Genomic DNA, 17,177 nt, shown 5'->3' with positions numbered 1-17,177 from the left:
CTTTTCCAAGGTGTGATGTGATGTCAAGCAAAATTTGTTACTACATTACTTGATGTACAATTGCAAATGACCGAAAGTTTGGCCAAAGATGTAAGTCTTAAAGACTGTCTCAAAGGAGGAAAACGTGATAGAGAGGGAATTCAGCTTTGGCAGTTGAAGGCATGACTGCCAATGATGGAACAATTAATTAAGTCAGCTGAAGTACGGGAGAGATTTCAGTGTTGCAGCTTTGGAGGAGGTCACGAAAGTAGAATGAGAGGAATCCCTTGAGCAATTTGAAAACAAGAATAAATATTTTCAACAAAAGTGAAAGTAAGAATTTTAAATAAGTATTTTAAATTTAGAATATATCTTTATTGGTGATATATTTTACCCTGAACAATTTGAAAATGTTCTATTTAAAGCAACATTAGAAATATTTGAGCTGTTCACTCTGGAGATTTATGCTTGCCCACATTTTTATACCCATGTTCCCACAAAGCACATGTTTCATTGACAGACCTAATGGGATTGATCATTGCTATTAAAGCAGCTAATTTGGCAGCAACACAGGGTTAATAGAGAGTTGGAATCTCTTTCACCAAATCTAAATTACCTGTGAAAGAGTGAGGACACATTAATTTCTTGCTCCATTTTTTTTCTTGTTGAAAGTGTGACCCAATTCTGGTTTTCATTCTAGATGAATTTCTACTCCAGCCCAAAAGTTTTCACATGCTGAGTTGCAAATGAAAATGTAGAAATTGAAAATTGAAAAGGAAAAGGCAGTTCTTTTGTCAGCAGGTTTCAATTGCAAAGTTTGTTCCATTTTACAGTGCGCTGCAAACTTTTAACAAGTAACATTTCAAGGGTGTCGCTATAAAACCTGAGAGCTGATTTTTCACATGACCTTGCAGTACCTAATTTGAGACCATTTCCTAGTAATCCAATATGGTTTCAGAACATACTTGGGAGGCATAAATGTCACTGTGCATTAGAAGTCAAGAATACAGAAGTAGTGTGCCCAGACTGCAGGTTATTCATTCCCTTCAACAGTCGATATTTATCAGCAAATCAAATTAGGGCTGTGATAATAGCCTGTCATTTTTGGCAGTCATATCTAATTTTCAAGAGAAAACAAAGAAAGCTGCTGAAAAGTCAGCCTAGTTGTCAGCTGCCCAGTTATAAGATGTAGTTCTGGAGTTACTGATAAGAAAGACTTGATGTCAAGGTCACATTAATGGGTTAGCTTTAGAAAAGAATTGAGAGATTGTGGGCCTCTGTAAATTGGACCACACAGTAGGAGGTAGCTAGAATTATATATACTGACCCACATAGACAACATGGACTGATTCAATCTCAAGGGCATCAACTGTACAGTTACCAGATGGTGCTGATTAGTGAGTGAAGAAACTAGAGCTGGTACTGGTTTATTTAATAAGTAACCTTTTGCTCATCATATACTTGCAGCAGACAGTTGAATGTTTAGTCTGTTCTAGCATGGGAATATGAATTGGAAATAATGCTTTTTGTTTTGAGTAATTTTCTTCATTCATACATCAGCTACATTAAAACCAGTTGTTGGCTGCTTAATGCCATCATGCAAGGATTTGTTTGTAGAGCTAGTTGAATTTACCATGGTACAACTATACATATTGTTTCATAGCTAGCAGCTTATAGCATTTCTTATGAAATTGTGTTTGCAGTTTGGGCAAGACCATTAGGATAATGTATCAGACAAGAACTATAGCTGTGTTTTGTGTAATATTTCTGCACGAGTAAGTCACAAATGTTGTAAAACATTTTCCACTGTTGGTTTAACGGAATTCAGTTGGAAACATTAGTTAGAAGTTACCTGTCTCGTGGGACTTGATTAGCAACTCTTGACATTCTCTCTTACAATAAAACATAGGACTGTTTTTATACCGGAAAATACTGGAATTCACAGTAGATCAATCAGCGACTGAATGAGGAAGACTGGTAACATTTTAAATGAGATCCTCATCAAAACTGTCATTTATTTTTATACTTCTGGGCTTGATATTATTTTAATTCCATTAGCCTTGGGGTCAGTTACTGAGAGATGAGCCGATTATATGCGGCTGTTGCTTTTGCTTACAGTATGCAGTATGTGGTAACAACAAAGTATTCTTTTACCTTCTGCTCATAATCAAGGCTGCTGATTTGAAATTTTCATGGAAAGTTGGACTGCATGGCGAAATGTGATCCTAAAAACATCAGTAAAAAATCATGGAAAATGCCTAAATCCCATGTAATACAAACAGTCACCCTGAAACCATTGAAGTAATTATGCAGGTGGACAGAATTGCATTTTTATTTCCTCCAGTGCTGTTTTAAAAATACTCAAATTCAATGTAATAACAACTGAATCAGCACTCAATCACTGTGAATAAAGGAGTCTGCTCATAGTTATATATAAAAAAAGGTTTCTTCTAGACTAGTTAATTTATGAAAACAAATTTAGCACCAGTACAAATTTGTTTTGCTGCTTTAATATTGTGTAGTGCATAGCTTGCTGGTGTTCACTTACCTACAGGATATCACAGAATACACTTCCTCAGTTATAAATGGCATCCTATGTGACTGATTGCATTCCCCAAATCCTCCTCATCATCCTCTTGTTCTGCCTGTAAGCTTCAACGTGATTAACAGCACCATCTTCTGCCTATGTCTCTCCTCTTTGTCCAACTCTGGACTCTTCAGTTGTCTGCAAGGAATCTCCTGCAGAAACTTTGCCCAATATTTGGTTTAATTGTAGTATGGTGTGGATTGTAACACTAAATACTAGATAGCATAGACTTGTAGATAGTGCAATTTACACTTTTAATGACGTTTTCCAGAGGATGGGAAGAACAGCACTCTGAGATAAAAACGAAGTTGCTGGAAAAGCTCAGCAGGTCTGGCAGCATCTGTGAAGGAAGAGAGAGAGTTAATATTCCGGGTCCAGTGACCCTTCTTCAGTTCTCAGGAAGAGCCACCGGACCCGAAACATTAACTCTGTTCCCTCCTTCACAGATGCTGCCGGACCTGCTGAGCTTTTCCAGCAACTTTGATTTTGCTCCTGATTTACAACATCCGCAGTTCCTTCGGTTTTTACTCTGAGTTAAACTATTAGTAAACTAATCGATTTGATCATTTTGCATGAATTATGAGCAGGCAGTTTATAGTCGACAAGTGCGATGCACATATTTTCTACCACTTCTTTAATGCATGAATTTAAACCATTTGGATTTTTGTTGGCTCCCTGGAGGTTAGATGCAGGGTAGCAGAGTCAGTAAATCAATCAGATGAGCTTCCCAACAGGTCCTGCTGCCAGAGCACTTTATTGACAGTGGAAATGGAAAGGTTGCCCACTCCAAAGAGGCAAGCAGCCCATTTCCATAATCAAAGGTCTATTAAAAGGTCTGCTGTTCATGTATTGCTGATGGTGTTGTGGATTCCGACTATGTGGGGAAGCTGCTAGGAAATGGATATGGCAGCACAGTGGCTCAGTGGTTAGCGCAACTACCTGACACTGCCTAGCACCCAGGTTCAATTCCATGCTCAGGTGACTGTCAGCGTGAAAAATGTTTGCACATTTTCCCTGTGTCTGTGTGGGATTCCTCCAGATGCTCCGGTTTCTTCCCGTAGTCCAGAGATGTGCAGGTTAGGTGGAATAGCTGTGCTATATTGCCCATAGTGTCCAGGCTAAATGGATAAGCCATGAGAAATACAGGGTTACACAGGGGTTATGTTTGGATAAGATGCTCTTTGGACGGTCAGTGTGGACTCTATTGGTTGAATGGCCTGCTTCTTCACTGTAGGGATTCTATGAAAATCTCCTTCCGGCATCCTGTGGAGAAGACCACGTGAACCGGCAGTGCTGCTGATCTACTTGCAGGGATTTCTCCTCACACTCTAGCTCTCAAACTAACCGGACCATTTCTCTGCATGATTCATCAGTGACTGTCTCTCTCAATGGAGGTGCTGTGGCTGCACCAGCATCATCAAGAGCCTTAGCTGAAACACAGACAAAATTGCTGAGCGGGTCTCACTGTCAGCAAGTGCAGGTGGGCTGTGGACTTACTTCTCACCCCATTGTTGAGGTCTCCCCTCAGCAGATAAAGTTCAATTGTACATCTGTATTTATAAAGCCAAGGATCCCCATTTGTTTTAATTAGCCTGATGAACTTTTCAAGTCACCTTCAAAACTTTGTGCATATGAACAGTGGATCTCTTTGATCCTATACCACTTCTTTATACCATTAGTTCATATTCCTCCCTCTTAGCCTTCCTTCCAAAATGCCTTACGTTCCATTTTTCCCTAATTTACACCTGCCACACACATCTCCATTGTTTATGTCCTATTATAGTATCTTGTTGTCCTTCTGTGTACTGCATTTCCAAGTTTTCTGTCAGCTGCACTTTGAGTTCATTCCTGCCAAATCCAAGTCCAGGTTATTAGACTATGTCAAAAAGTACTGTTGTCCTACTTGCCTGTGCCCCTGAGAGGTACTACTATACATTGTCCTGCAGTCTGGACAACAACCATTAATGACTAATCGCTCTCCTAACCGCATTGCCAGTGATCCTGTCATAGTTTTACAGTTTTGCTAACATGTCTAGTATGTGGCATTTTATCAAATACCTTTTAAAATCTATGTACACTTCAGAGGACTAAGTGGAGCTTAACAACTCTTTAAACCTGTTGCTCTGTATAATTTAGTAGCACATGTTCTTGAACATGCAATTAATTTTGACCCAAGTAACATTTTTCCTAATACCAATGATGGGCCAATTGGCCACTAGTTATCTGGCTTTTTTAAATAACAGTGTACAGTACTCAAACCTTCATTTCTCTGATGCTAGTCCCATTTACAGCAATATTTGTAATTATTTATGGTAATAATATGGTAACTTGAATATTTCCACAAAAACCAACTCTAACTTGATTCACCAGCTACTGGACTATGTTGAGCAGCTGCTTAATTTTCTTCTTTTCGAAGACAGAAGCTGTGCTAGTCCATGATTTGGTCTCGGAAATAGTTTATTTACATAACTAGTGAGTGAACAGTATGCAGTATAAAACTATGAATTGTACTGTTCACTACCTTGGTCTAGAAAGGCCATCCTTGACAGAAAAGATGTGGAAGATGCCTCAGCAAGAGAATTAACCTGGTTTTATTCATGATGCAAGTAATCAGAAGGTAGTAGAGATGGGGGTCGTTGAACATTTTTAAGGTGGAGGTAATAGATTGCTGATAGACAATGGAATTACAGGTTTTCCATGGTGGGTGGGAAAATAGAATTCAAAACATAAGCTGACCTGCTATGCTCTGATTATACAGTGGAACAGGTTTGAGGGGCTGAATGACATTCTTCCATACATATGTATAGTAATTGCTCAATAGTATTTTTCAATATACTTTACTGTTTTTCCTTATTCCAAATTTATTTCTCTTTCCAACCCTGCACAACTTTCTTTTGAACACACTGCCTCTTGGATGAGGTAGGCCTCCTTGCTTGCTGGTTGTCCTCTAGTACCTTACCAGATGAGAGCTGGCGGGCTGTTGGACCTTTTAAGGACCTCACAGCTGAGTCCAATTTAGTTCTTTTGGCATTGTATGCTTCCCACAAAATGATATTTCGGATCAGCAGCTCCAAAAACCAGTTTTAATCTACTATTCCCTAATTTAGATTAGCTAATTCAGCACAACTAAGAAGCTGAATGTGGATTCATCAGCGGTTGCTCTGTAGAATAACTTCCAAGTGATAGGAAAAGTTTGTGGTGCAACAGTAGTTCCCTGCCCCTTGGCCAGAAGATCTGGATTCTTGTCCCATCTGCCCCAGAGGTACATCAGACTGGTCTGAACAGGTTAACTGAAATAATGTATGATAACATAATGTTTAGTTTGGTTATCCATTCAATGGCCTCAGGAAGTGCCAAGTGCAGAGATGAGATACCTTCTGAAACAGGTCTGGCTGAGCAGGTTGATGTGATCTGCTCCCCGATCCAGGCCATACAGCTACAATTGCATTTCAGGTCACTCCTCACCTAATAGTTTTCCACTCAGTTACTCATCAGACCAATTTGCTGATTCATCAAAGAAATCGCATTGTTAAAATCTAAAAGAAGTCCTCCAGTACCCTTCGGCAAAGTCACAGTGCTGTGTTAATAATTACTGGAAAGTTGTGCTGGAAGGTGTTGCAATGCTAATTTTATTGTACTCCTGAGGAAAGTCTCTTAATTCCTGCTGTTTGGATTGCATGTAAACTTTAATTGAAACTCAGGAATATACCTCAGAATTGTTTATCTCTAATTAATTTTTAAAAATTTCACATGACTTTCTGAAGTTAGGCCAAGAAATGTTTCATATTTTAATAATGAGTTGCAAATGTGGCCTGGAAACAGCGGACAGCATGTTGCTGTAAATTACTAGCATAAGTAGCTATAAATGTATAATCTAAGTGAACAAGCAAGGGGAAAAATACAAGAGAGAGTGCAGCTTGTCTGTTGCTTACATTGTCAATATGGAGCGCAGAGAAGCACTCTGTCCTTCCTGAGCTTACAAAAATAATTACAGACTTGTTTCCTGAAGAGGTGAACTCTTCAATTTTAACATTAAGCTTGACTGAGTAAGCATCTGTTATATTGTTGCATCAGAGTCCTCTGTGGGACATCAATTCTCTCTATAGGACACAAATTTATATAGATTCTGATAAGTACCTGAGTTTCACAGTGGATGGTGCATGGGAAAATGTCACTTGAGTGGGAAGAGAGAGCAAGTCCATCATTTCTACTGTAATTTTGCTACTGTCTTGGTTCAACTAGGTGGAAGGAATTGAAGCCTTCTTTCAAATCTGATTTTTTGCTAGTCTCTAACAGTCTTGTACATTCAGGATACGAGGTGAGGTTTGATCTAAACATTTTGACACTTGGTACAATAGTCGACCAACCTGCAAAGTAAGCACTGTAAAATGAAACCTACAAAAAGCAAGAGAAAGACCAACCAATCCATAAAGGAGAATAGTGATTTATTGGCACATATATTTTTACTAAAAAAGCACAGTGCAAAGCTTTGTAAGTCACCATCAAACCTCTTCTACATTTTCTCTGGGACCGTGGCTTAATTTGATACCCTAATGTCTTAAAGAAAAAGTTCTCTTTGTAATTTAAACAATAAAAGTCTCCATATAATACCATGTACTGTTGAAATGGCAGAGTTGTTTTAATGTATTTGCCAGCCTCACCCTTGAGTGCCCACAAGGACTTGCAAAGCTATGCTGGATAAATGTCACTGATTTTGCCTTATTTGTTTGCACCAGAGTGAAATAAGCATATCCATGTTTGATTTTTGAGAGCGAGGCAAAATGGAAGGACAATTCAAAGGTCCATTCATCTGCAGTTCGACTGAATCTGTATTGCTATAATCAATAAATTGTCTTACCAGGAAACTCGTTTTGAAGCAGAACCTTGTAAGCAATGAATTATTTATTAGACTTAAATAGCAATGGCTTGATTATTTCTTCCTGCAGCTTGTTAATTGTAACATTCATCTAAATCCTTAAGCAGCACAAGAAACTTCAAACATGACACTTGCAAGTCTTGTATTCAAATAGGTTATTTAAGTAAAATCAATTAGCATCTGTGGGGTGTTTATATGCTTTACACTGTCATTTAATTTCTATAAATAGTGAATTGTGACACATATAATATTCGGGCATTGGGAAGTTTTGACAAAATTAGGACAGTTATAGTCAAAGGAATTTACTAACTTATCTACAACCCTTTTCAATAAGAGATATAGTAACTTTTTAAATGAACTTAAGCATCTGCAGCATTCCAGTTGAGCACTAAGACTGTTGTGACGATCCATAACACATTAATTTTGTTCCAAATTTGCTGCCTTGTCGAGTTCAAAATCAATTGAAATCATTCAATTGATTTTGAATAGTAATTGCTGGTGACAGAATGGTCGCGATGGCTGAAGTATGCATCTGTGTGGGAAATCAGTCAAGGACTAAGTTCAACCTTAAGTACCTTCTATTCTGTGGAAAATGGGAGTCCACATTATCTTTTTAATAACTCAGAAGAAATAGAAGTATTGTTGAATAAGTAGAATGACCATTCATAAAGCTTTGGCCATCAAATAGTTTTCAAAATTAAGTGAGTGCTGTAGTAGTGCAGGTAAGCTAGAGCAGAGAAATGGAAACAAAAGAAGTGGAAGTAAAAACAAAGAACAGTTTAGAAAGAGGATCTCGGCCTTTATACGTAAGGTTAAATGTGATGTTTTCTGAAAAGAAATTATGGTATCGGATGCTATAGACTGAGGACCTGTGACTGTAGCTGTCAAACATTGAGAGTCAAATTTACAATGTCTTAGTTGGAAATGTGTGATGCCCTTTGGTTTTCACTCTGGGTATTTTTCTCAGATTCAGTGGTTGGAATTTAATATAGGAAACTTCTATTTGTATGTCAGGAGTCGGCACACACCTAGTTGCAATTAAAATTTAAAGGACCAGTGGTGGGCTTAAATGTGCAGTTACATGGCAGGGGTGGCTATTGGTAGATCCCACTGTCAGATGGGAATGCAACAGTTAGAAGCAGGCTATAAAAGAGTGTCGTAATATACAGTGAAATTCTGCTTCACCGTCATAATTTTGCTGTTCACCTCCACTCTTAACACTTTATTCAGTTTTTAATTGCAATATTTTGCCACCTCACTAACTACTATGTCCCTATTATTTCGGCCACACCAAGAAAATCATATCGGAGCTACTTCAACTGCACATATATCTGAGCAAAATATCCAGCGTTGCCTCAATGCAGATTCTCCTGCAAGTCCTCTTTCCCACAGATCTGAACAGAAGACCCTTCTCCCTGATTGAAGCAACATGGACAGATATTGAAGATGACTTTAGCCATCACTGGGTCTCGTGAAGATCCGATGTCTGATGCAGGATACAAGTCAACAACCTGCTCCAGTCCACCAGGGTAGATGGCATGGCCTCACAATACCAAATCATTGCTTGTAAGGTCCACGAGTAATGTATCTTTGAGTGGATAGCTAGGTCAGGCAGGTAAATATGAGAATAGCCTCCATATTGCAAGATACTTGAAGCAAAATGACAGTTCAGCTTTTGTGAGTGCATGGATCCAATGTATTGCTAACAGCTCCGTATGTGTGATAGATATGTGTGCAGTCAAGGGAGCTAAATGTAATCTCACTGCATCTGCAAGTTGTCATCCAGGAGAGGCAGGCTCACAATTCAAGGGAGAGGTCAGGGACCGGAAGTGGATTGTCTGACCTAAACTTGCTCACCCGTGGAGGAAGGGGAATTGCAAATTGCAAAAGAGGATGGCTGAGTGATTACAGACAGCCAAGATGGATCACAGATAGTCAGGCATGTTTAAAAGACATTTGGTCATGAATAGGAAAGGTTTGGAAGGATATGGACCAAATGCAGGCAGGTGGGACTAGTTTAGTTTGGGAACATGGTTAGAGTGGAATTTTTGGACTGAAGGGCCTGTTTCCATGCTGTCTGACTCTGAGAGCGTGAAAACATCCAATCTGATGCTGGCATGTGGATACACAACATCCAATCTGATGCTGGCATGTGGATACACAAGTGGCATGCAAGGAAATGTTAACACTCAGATTGTGCTGATCCTTAATGTGGTTATTTTTGCTTGCCACTACAGATGTTTACAATCCCAAGTCCAGGCCACATCCATGTCAAGAGCCTGAAGATTATACTTCTGGGGGAACCGTGACATCACTGACCCAGAACACGCATCTTCACCTGTCTCTTGACAATCTCCACCAGTACAATTACACCCACACAGACTGCAGGGCCATCATGTTTAGATTTGGGAACAAAGTTTGGTGAGCACATTTGCAGTATCCAAACAGCCAGGAGAAACTGTGACAAGTGAGGTCTCTGATGCTTGAAGGACTGCTGAGCCCTCACCTTAATCATGTCCTGCCTCAGTTTTGTCTGCTGTAAGGAAAGCAGAAAAAAAAAGTTTATCTCATCTTCATCGTTGAAATGGTCCAGCCCAGGAAGCATCCTGGTGAATTTCCTCTGCACGCTTTCTCATGTAATCACATCCTTCCCATGGTATAATGCATAAAAGCTGTACACAGTATTCTAGCTGAGACCTATATAATGCCTTATATAGCTCCAGGTTAGGTTCTATAAGTTTATCCCTGTCTGTGTTGTCCAGGAACCTCATTCATTTGAAAACCTCTATCAGATCTCCTTTCAGCTATCTTCCCTCCAAGAAAAGCCATCCCAATCTGTCCAGTCAATCCTTATAACCAAAGTTGCTCATCCCTGCAACCATTCTTGTAAATCTGTCCTGCACTCTTTCCCCATTGTGTTTACATCCTTCATATAGCGTGGCACTCAAAACTGTTTGCAACACACCACCTAAGGTCTAACAGATGTCTTATAGAAGTTCAGCATCACCTCCTTGTTTTTGTACTCTTAACCCTTTAATAAAGTCGGAGTTCATTAATTATTTATTAACTGCTCTCTCCATTTGTTCTATTAGTTCCAGTGATCTGTGCCTCCATATACCCAGGTCCCTTTAGAATTAGACCCCTTGTTTTGTCTTGTCTGTTAATGTTTTCCTCCAAAAATGGATCATTTCTCATTTGTCTGCATTGAACAGTGTCTGCCTCATGTCACCCTGCTTCTCTACTGGCCTATGTTCTATTGGATTCTACATTGTTGTCCTCACAGTTTACAATATTTCCAAATTTCATATCATCCATAAACTTTGAAATTGTCTCCTGTGCGCAAAGATCAAGATCATTAAAATGTATCAGGAAAAGCAAGGGCCCCAATGCCAACCCTGGCAAATTCCACTACAAACATTCTTCCAACTCAAAAAAGTTATCCATGTTTGTATCCACTAACCACTACTCTCTTTTTCTTATCGCTCAGCAATGTGGGTACATAATTTTTCATTTTATTTAATAAGCTCTAACTTTTCTCACCATTTGTTGTGTGGTACTGCTTGCAACACCTCTGCAAGTCCACGTACAACACATAACAGAATTACCCTCATCAGTCCTTCAACTTCTTCAGAAAAACCCTCCAAATAAGTGAAACATGATTTACCCTTTAGAAATCCATGCTGGCACATCCTAATCAGCCTACCTTTTTCCATATGAGCACTAATTCCAAATTAATTGTTTCTAGGAGCTTCTCCACCACTGAAGTTAAACTGCTGCTCTGTGCTTGCCAGCCTTGTCCTTAGAACCTCTGAGCAGTTCTTCAGTCTTCTGATATCTTGACTGTGTCAAGGGAAGACTGAAACACTATGGTCAGTTCCACTCTCACTTACTTCAGTATCCTTGAATCTCATCGGTCCAATTTAAAATACAACAATCTATCCAACCCTTCCTTCCTTGTCAATTTTGAATCCTACTAGAAACAGAGTTTCCTCTCACTTGGCCTGGCTTGCATCTATCTCCTTGGGAAAGACAGAAGCAAAGAATTTATTTAATACACCAGACTTGCTCCTGCCTCCATGAGTAATTTCCATTTGGTCACTAATCAGCCCCACTCCTTTTCTATTTTTATGCCTATAGAAAACTTTGAGATTTATGTTGATAGCCAGTCTTTTCTCAAAATTCCTCTTTGCATGTCTAAATTGTTTTCTCACCTTACTTATAAATTTTCTGGATTTTCATGGTCCTCAGTCATGTTTTCTACCTGTCACCTGTCATAAATACACTTTTTGTTCTTTATTTTCTGTCTCCTTTGTCATCCAAAGAGCTCTAGATTTGTTTGTCCTACATTTACTTTTTGAGGGAATATACCTTTACTGGTCCTTTGAGGATGCCACATGCTCAGTTTTTCTCACCGCTGTCTTATTCTAGATAATCTGGCCAGCTCTAATCTTGCCCCATTGGAATCAGTTTACCACAAACTGTTTTTTTTTTACTTTGCATTGACCATTGTCTTTCCCTATCATCATCCTAAGCATTATGATATAATGATCAGTGTCTTCTAAATGTTCCTCCACTGACAGTTGTTCTGCTTGGCCCACCTCATTTCCAGAATAAATGTGCAACAGTCCAACGTTTCTTGTTGGACTGGATACGTTTTGCTGGAGAAAATTCCCCTAAATACAATGTAGATACACTTTCGCCTTGCTGCCACTTACAGAACCAATATCCCTCTCTTTATTTGGGTAATTATAGATCCCCCTTAAAATTTTGAAGTCACGCATCACCAATTTACAGAGATAGTAGGAACTGCAGATGCTGGAGAACCTGAGATAACAAGGTGGGAGGAAGGACAGGTTAGGAAGGCAGGGACAGGCTGGGCTAGTTTTGGGATGCAGTAGTGGGGAGGGGAGATGTTGAAGCTTGTGAAGGCCACATTGATACCATTGGGCTGCAGGATTCACAAGCAGAATATGAGTTGCGGCTGCACCTCATATTCCACTTGGGAACGCTGCAGCCCAATGGTATCAATGTGGACTTCATAAGCTTCAAAGTTTCCCCTCCCTGCTACCGCATCCCAAAACCAGCCCAGCCTGCCCTTCCTCCCACCTATCACTTTCTCCCACCTCAAGCCCCACACCCATCTCCTACCTACTAGCCTAATCCTGCCCCCTTGAACTGTCCGCCCTCCCTGGACTGATCTATCCCCCCCCCCCCACCTCACCACCTACACTCTCACCTTTACTGGCTCCATCTATGCCTCTTTGATCCGTCTGTCTCCTCTCCACCTATCTTCTCCTCTGTCCATCTTCTATCTGCCTTCCCCTCTCTCCCTATTTATTTCAGAACCCCCTTCCTCTTCCCCCATTTCTCAAGAAGGGTCTAGGCCTGAAACATCAGCTTTCCTGCTCCTTTGATGCTGCTTGGCCTCCTGTGTTCATCCAGCTCTACACCACTTTACAGTCCAGCAGCTTTATTTAAAATCACAAACTTTCACTGCGCTGCTCCTTCATTGCATAAAGTAGAGAGAAGCACATAGGCATAGAATATATAGGCAGAGAATATATTCTGTGCTGGTGTGTCTTTCTCCCCTTAATCTGACAAAGGAGCAGCACTCCAAAAGCTTGTGATTTAAAATAAACCTGTTGGGCTGTAACCTGGTGTTGTGTGACTTCTGACTTTGTCCACCCCAGTCCAGCACTGGCATCTCTACCCCATTAAGACCATTCAATAATGTTGGCTTCTGTTATTTGCCTGCAGATTTGCTCCTCAACATCATTTTGACTACTTCGCAGCCTATAAACCACATGAAGCAATGTAATTACTCCCTTTTTGTTCCTTAGGTCTAGCCAAATTGATTCTGTCCTTGCACCCCCAGGACTTCCTCTTTCTCCAACACTGTAATGTTCTTCTTAACCAATATTGTAACCTGCAGTGATTGTATTGAGGTCGGCCAGGTAGCCTACATAGAATATGCGCTGTCTGATTTGGGCTGTTAACCCGATCCAATCAGGCTGACAGATGTAAACAGGAGTGTCAGAGGTTCTGATGAGTCAGAGGGCTAGCTCTGAGGAACCCAGATCAGTGTTAAGTACTATGCTTGTGTAAATAAAGGGTGATTTGGTTATTGGATACCGACTTCAGTAGAGTTATTTCAAACCAGCTTGCAAATGTACTCGCTCAGGTAGATCTTCCTATGCTGGATAACAAAGTGTGGAGCTGGATGAACACAGCAGGCCAAGCAGTATCTTAGGAGCACAAAAGTTGACGTGCTTTTCTGATGAAGGGTCTAGGCCTGAAACATCTGCTTTTGTGCTCCTAAGATGCTGCTTGACCTGCTGTGTTCATCCAGCTCCATGCTTTGTTATCTCAGATTCTCCAGCATCTGTAGTTCCCATTATCTCTAGATCTTCCTATGCGCCATTTTCCAAATTCTACAACCTCACTAAACATTCTTAACTATTTAATCGAATATTTTATTCTACATGTTCCTGGGATGTGGGCTTTATTTGCAAAGCAAGTATTTATTGCCCATCCCTCATCGTCCTTGACATATATCTGACTTAAGAGATATATCCCATACCTCTAAATATAGATATAGACTGTTAGATTACATAATATATCTGTTTGCCTCTTTGTCTTTTGTAAATTCTGTGTGGCCTTGCCAATCACAATTCAAAATAAATATAGCCATTCGACCCAGCAGCTACAAACTGCAAACTCCTGAGCGATCTTGCCAATCATACTTTCAAAAAGGGACAGAGAAGCCAGGTTTGGGCCCTACAGCTAGGAAAACAATTAACCTCTAGTCTCACTTAGGGTTTATGTAATGGAAGTTAGTTTCTATGGCTTTGGAAGGATATGGCTCCACCTGAAAGGAAAAAGCTGTACTTTCTACATTAGGTTGTGTAAGACCTTCATAATAAAACAGCATAGCAGTTGATCTGTTGTGCACAGTGCGACAGGAAAAGTGTCAGTCATGGCTCAGCTGGTAGCATTCTCACTTCTGAGTCACAATTGCAGATTCAAGCCCAACTTGAGACAACAATCTGGATTAACACTCCAGTTCAGCCCTGAAGGAATGCTACACTGTCGGTGGTGCCATATTTCAGACGATATGCTAAGCTAAGATCCCATCTGCTCGCTAAAATGATTATAAAAGAACTCATGGCATTATTTGAAGAAGAGTAGCAGAGTCATCCCCAATATCTATCCCTCATTCAGTATCACAAAAACAAATAAATTGGTCTTTATCATCTTTGCTTTTTCTGGGAATTATAAATTGACTGCCAAATTTCCAACATTACAACAGTGACAGTACCACAAAGATACATTGGCTGTAAAGCACTTTAGGATGACCCAAGGTCTGAGAATTGCCGTATAAATACACAACATCTTTGATAATGACGTGATAAAGGACATGCTACAGCAAACAACGCCAAAATAAAAATTAAATGGTGACAATCAGAAGTATTTGAAATTATTAACAGAATAGCACCTAAAAGTAAGGGCTGCAGGGATGGGGGTGAGGGGTGAGGTGTAGGGGCAGGTGTGGTGGAGTTGAAGGGGAGCCTGGAGTAGACGAGCGAATCACACAGAGAGTGGTCCCTCCAGAAGGCAGATAAGGGTGGGGAGGGGAAAAATGTCCTCAGTAGTGGGGTCGAATTGCAGATGGCGGAAGTGTCGGATGACGATGCGTTGGATCTGGAAGGTTTTGGGGAATGGTACGTGAGGATGAGGGGGATTCTGTTTTGATTGTTATTGCAGGGATGGGGTGTGAGGGATGATTTGCAGGAAATGTAGGAGACACAGTCAAGGGTGTTCTCGACCACTAATGAGGGGGATGTTGTGGTCCTTGAAAAACGAGGACATCTGAGATGTTCAGGAGTGGAATGTCTCATTCTGGGAGCAGATGCGGTGGAGGTGAAGGAGTTGGGAATAGGGGATGGCGTTTTTGCAGGAAGGTGGGTGGGCAGAAGTGTATTCTAGGTAGCTGTGGGAATCAGTGGGCTTGAAATGGATATCGGTTTCCAGGTGGTTGCCAGAGATGGAGACAGAGGGGTCCAGGAAGAAGAGAGATGCATCAGAGATGGTCCAGGTGAACTTAAAGTTGGGGTGGAAGGTGTTGGTGAAGTGGATGAACTGTTCGAGTTCCTCGTGGGAGCATGAGGCGGCACTGATACAGTCATCGATGTAGCGGAGGAAGAGGTGGGATTTAAGGCCAGCGTAGCTGTGGAAGAGGGATTGTTCCACGTAACCTACAAAGAGGCAGGCAATGCTTGGGCCCATGCTGGTACCCATGGCCACCCCGACTCCCCAAGGAGCTTGGGTGGTTTTTCACTGAAGTGACAGTGTTGTTGTTTGCTCTGTGGACATAAGCACATCTCTTGGCCAGGTAAAATTGTGTTTCATTGCGCAATAAACACCTTCAATCTTCAGTAGGGCAGTGTGCTCTGTCTAGTTTCAAAGGCCTCATTTATAGCGTATAAACATGGCTTTGCACCATAATCTTCGAGGCCTTGCGATAGCACTCGGGGGAGCTGGATTGCCTTTATGGAGAAAGAGCAAACATGGCAATTAGATGGCAATGCCTTAACCATTTGTGTGCTGTTAGGCCATTAGGATTTCTTCCATCCGTATCAAGGGGAGTGCTAACCTTCTGATCTTTAATATTCCATTGAAAAGTGTAAATTTGTAAATACTTTTTGAAGTTACTGAGTATAAAGAACCTCTGAAGAACTCAATGTGAATGAAATGCTGATGAGAATCTTAAAGGTGTCAACAGCCTGTCAATACATTGATAGTTTACTTTGAGTTGTACCATTATTTTGCAAAAAAGAATTTTCAGTTGTCTCCATCTTAACTTCTAATCACAGTAGAACATTGATTCTGCACTATGTTACAATCTGTGACATCTTCGACCTGTCTGTCTCCTCTCCATCTATCTTCTCCACTTTCCGTCTTCAATCCGCCTCCCCTTCCCTCCCTATTTATGTTAGAACCCCCTTACCCTCCCCATTTCTGAAGAAGGATCTAGGCCCAAAGTTCTTGAAAGGCTGTCTTCCTATTTATTCTTAAAACATCTAAAATTAAGTTTGCTTTGCAGTCACCAAAATTACTGCATTTATATCAATAAAGTAAAAATTGTACAACCTGAGACTGTTTTAGTCAGTAGTGCCACTGTCTTTGATGAATATGCTGCTGAGTTGACAAACAGTGTCAACAATTCTGGCAGTGTTTTCTGCCAATCTCTTGAAATGATAGGACTTTCAATGTAAACGCTTAACAGAAGTCAACTGAATCTTATGAACATGTGATTTAGCACATTTTTGCATTGCAATTGTTATATACGATAGCTGCTTTACCTTGTACATCGTACAGAAATGTGATCTGTGTATTTTCCATCTTTTGGATTTATATTGAAAATTGAATGTAAATTCTGATATGCTTAATAACGCTTAAAAATGCAATTCATAAGCCTGGTCTGTTCTGAATACACCAGAGGGTTCAAGGTAGACGTTTCACATAGTGAAGTGCTTGGCCTGTGTTCAGAGATGCCATTACGTTGCTCAAATATTAAAAAATATTAGCACAAATAACAATTCAGAAAGAGAGGAAATTATATATGTTTGAACAAGTGATGTTTGCTGGTTTGTGAAGCAACCTCTGTACATGCTGGAGAATTTTACTTTTGCACATTTAATTTTTCTGAGATGTTGATAACTTTCAGTATCTGTA

General features: G+C 40.3%; 1 protein-coding gene and 1 pseudogene across 2 annotated transcripts in view; one reads left to right on the top strand and one right to left on the bottom strand.

The window, feature by feature from the left end:
• The window catches only part of stx18 (syntaxin 18), a 167,068-nt gene that overhangs the window by 105,527 nt on the left and 44,364 nt on the right, over positions 1–17,177 (top strand). The window lies entirely within an intron of this gene.
• LOC125460211 (U6atac minor spliceosomal RNA) lies at positions 16,005–16,117 on the bottom strand (annotated as a pseudogene).

The sequence above is a fragment of the Stegostoma tigrinum genome, chromosome 1, assembly GCF_030684315.1.
Source record: "Stegostoma tigrinum isolate sSteTig4 chromosome 1, sSteTig4.hap1, whole genome shotgun sequence".
NCBI classification, from domain to species: Eukaryota; Metazoa; Chordata; class Chondrichthyes; order Orectolobiformes; family Stegostomatidae; genus Stegostoma; species Stegostoma tigrinum.
The sequence above is the reverse complement of the archived record's forward strand: the minus strand, read 5'-3'. Positions and strand labels throughout refer to the sequence as shown.